We start from the raw sequence: 3,695 nt of genomic DNA on the forward strand, positions 1-3,695 counted from the left end.
AAGACTGAAGATTGGGTACTTGAAGGCTTAATACGATCGAAGATAGAAGTTCTTTGCTTCATTTCTTCTGAGTCGTTGACTTATTCAACAGTTATATGATTGTTGTCGACTTTCACTATGCTAACAGTGTGACATGCAGTAACTTCTACTTTCTCTGGATGATTATTGAGAAAGCTTCTTGGGAGAAATTCTACCAAAGTTGCCGGTCTCGGAATTGAGGGAACTCCTTGTTTTCTTTCTTAGCAGGCTTAGCTTCCATGTCATCTTTTTTCCTTTCTTTTTATGAGTCTTGTTCCTTCTTCTGTAGCTTCGATAGGAATGCGACTCTTTTTGGGTGGAGTTTGGTTGTCTTCTCTTTCGACGAGTCACAACTATCCACCCTTCGTCGTCATCTTCAACGAGCTCATCTTTATTTTTGGAAATATGTTGTTAGAATCTCTTGTTGGAATTGAATGACTATAGGCTCAAAAGTCCCAAACTGGATGAAGCTTTCTCTTTGATCATGAGATGCAGACGGTTTTGGGACACTTGAAGTCATCGCTACTACTGCGTGATTTGTTTGAGCTATTTCATCAAGCTTCAACTCAATCTTCTTTTCACGAGCCAACTTTAGAATCAAATCCTTCAGCACGAAGCACTTTTCAACTAGGTGATTAACGACTTGATGATACTTACAGTAGTTAGGATCATCTACTTTTCTTGCTTGTTCTGGTCGCTTGTATTCTGGCAGTTGAATAAGTTGTTTCTCTAATAATTGCTCCAACATGTCGGCAACATCAGAATTCGAAAATGGATAAACCTTTTCATGTCTTTCCTTGGGAGTTGGGCGATGCTTCTAGCTGCCATCATGATTTCTTTCAGACTATTTCTTTTCCTTTGGAGGAAAGTTTTAGTAGGGTCATCTGAACAACCATAGATTCTCTTGTGGCATATCCACAATCTTTTCAATGCCCTTGGCTTCATTCTTGTATTTTCTCCCTTCAGGGACTAGGAAATCTTTAGTTCCCTTGTTGACGATGCTCAACTCCATATCATGAGCGCGTGTTGCCAACTTCTCAAATGTACGAGATTTTATCCCTTGTAGAATGTAGAGAAGTTCCCAGTGTATGCCTTGAGTGCACATCTTCATTGCAGATAATTCAGTGAGTCTATCTTTGCAATCCAGAATCATAGCTATCCATCGATTGATGTAGTCGATGGTCGACTCTTCTTTCTGCTGTTTTATGTTCGTAAGCTCCATCATGCTAACGGTGCGCCTTGTGTTGTAGAAGCGGTTGAGGAACTCCCTTTCTAGCTATTCCCAATTGCCAATTGCTTCTGGCTCTAGATCAGTATAGCTGTCTCTTATACACATCTAGATGTGTATAAGAGACAGGCTTGGAGTACGTAAAAGAAGATTACGATGGTCCTCCATACTGAGCCCTTATGGAGTTTGTAATCATATCTTGCAGCCGTTGAACTGACAAGGTGGCGACAGAGGTAGATTGTTGCGGATGGTCTTCCTGCAAGACAGTTTTTCCTTTGTCATTAAATTTTGTAGTTGGAGATTGACTCAACTCAGCAGTATCTCGAGCATGTATCTGATATCTTAAAGTAGCGATTTCATGATCTCGCTCCTCTACAACCTTCATTAGGAGATTTATCTTCCTTTCCATCACTATCGTGACTGACTCAGTCATTACATCAGCCATCATGACAGACACTACATCAAGGTATGATTCTTCTTTTGATTGGTTAAAAACAGAGGCAGAGTTGTCAAACAAATGATTTTCTCTTATGATGATTTCACCTTTAGAAGATTCCATCACCTGTTCCCAGATTTTCTCTACGAAGACAAAACCTTGTTCTTGCTCCTGCATACTCTCCTTTGAATGGTTGCAGATGACAAGTCCTATGTAGGTGTTGCTTGCAGCAGTTGCTTTGGATGCAGCTTTCTTTGGTGCCATTAGTTTATTCGAATGTTGAGAGAGAGATGAGAGGTAGAGAGGTCCTACCGGGCGTGCCAATTTGTTCACACGAGATTTCAAGAGAAATTTATTTCGTGGAACTTGAACTTTGTATTTGTAATAATTTTTTGGAAAGTGAGTACAATCTCTAATACATAATGTTTTGATGCTTTCAAAATAAGCTATAGTCATTAAGCTGGCGATCTTCTTGAATGATCGACCTTTGGGCTTGTTGATCTTCTTGGATAATCAGCCTTTGGGCTTGTTGATCTTCTTGGATGATTAGCCTTTGGGCTTGATGATCTTCTTTGACGATCGATCTTTAGGTTTGTTGATCTACTTAGATGATCAACCTTTGGGCTTTTTGATCTTCTTTGAAGATCAAACTTTGGGCTTGATGATCTTCTTGGATGATCGGTCTTTGGGCTTGATGATCTTCTTGGACGATTGGCCTTTGGGCTTGTTAATCTTCTTAGACAATTGACCTTTGGACTTGTTGATCTTCTTGGACGATCGACCTTTGGACTTGTTGATCTTTTTGGATGATCGACCTTTAGGCCTATTGATCTTTTTGGATGATCGACCTTTGGGCTTGATGATCTTCTTGAACGATCGACCTTTGGGCTTGTTGATCTTTTTGGAGGATTAGTGTATGCACGAGGCTTCTGGAGAAACTTGTTTCATGGAGTTGAACTTGAGTTGGTGTTAATATTGATGTTGATTTGATGCGATGTGGTTCAATCTTTAGTACTTGATCATCTGATTCTCTCTCAATCCATTGTGTACACTTGATTTGAGGAAGCGAAGCATGTGATGATCTTAGAGTTGAAGTCTTGGAAGAATGCTTGTATCTTCAAAGGACTTCAGTCTTCAAGTGTGGTCAGAATGTTTGTATCATCAAAGGACTTCGATCTTCAGAATTTTGACATGTCTTCTGATCTTCAGAGCTTTGATATGTCTTCTGATTTTCAGAGTTTTAGTGTCTTCTGATCTTTGAAGCTTTAGAGGAGTTATGTTCTTCAGATCCTTGAAGCTTTAGACTTTAGATCTTCAGAGCGATTTTTCCTTCAATTCCTCCCCTCAAATGAAGAGATAAGACCTCTATTTATAAATTTCTCATGGACCTTACATGAGCTTGGGCCTAATTACTTTATTGGGCCAAATTGGGTTTGGGCTAAAGTTGGGCTTAGGCCCATTTGTGAAGGATCTTTTAACGAAGAGTTCCATAAGCGTTCGGATTTCTCCAATTTCACGGTGACCAAAATACATCAAATACATTCAAACACACAGTTATGCAAACAACCAGTCAATTAATGACATGCTTTGAACAAAAAAATAACAAGGGAAAGAGTTCACATACCAGTTGAAGACGGTATTCAAACTTTGGAACTTAATGCAACGGATGACCTCTACTCAATCAACCAACGCCCAGCAGAAGCGTCGACTACAGCAACATGAATAACCGCACGAACACGAACGTCGCAGGGACGAACCACCAGAAAAAAGCCCCAGGTATTCTCGGAGTGAGAACCCAAAGCATGGTATTTGGTGAATTTAGTAGAGTTAGAGGGAAGAACAGATCGTGTAGGCGATAAGCAAGTGGGAGGCAATAAGAAGCTATCGTATAGCAAGATGCTTAACGTTTAGGAAAAACTACACGATCGTGTAGATTTTATTGAACGATCATTTAGAAAATAGAAGGCGGTCGTTTAGCAAACACGACACACTATACGATCGTTTAGGTAAGCT

The sequence above is a fragment of the Benincasa hispida genome, chromosome 8 (assembly GCF_009727055.1).
Source record: "Benincasa hispida cultivar B227 chromosome 8, ASM972705v1, whole genome shotgun sequence".
NCBI classification, from domain to species: domain Eukaryota; kingdom Viridiplantae; phylum Streptophyta; class Magnoliopsida; order Cucurbitales; family Cucurbitaceae; genus Benincasa; species Benincasa hispida.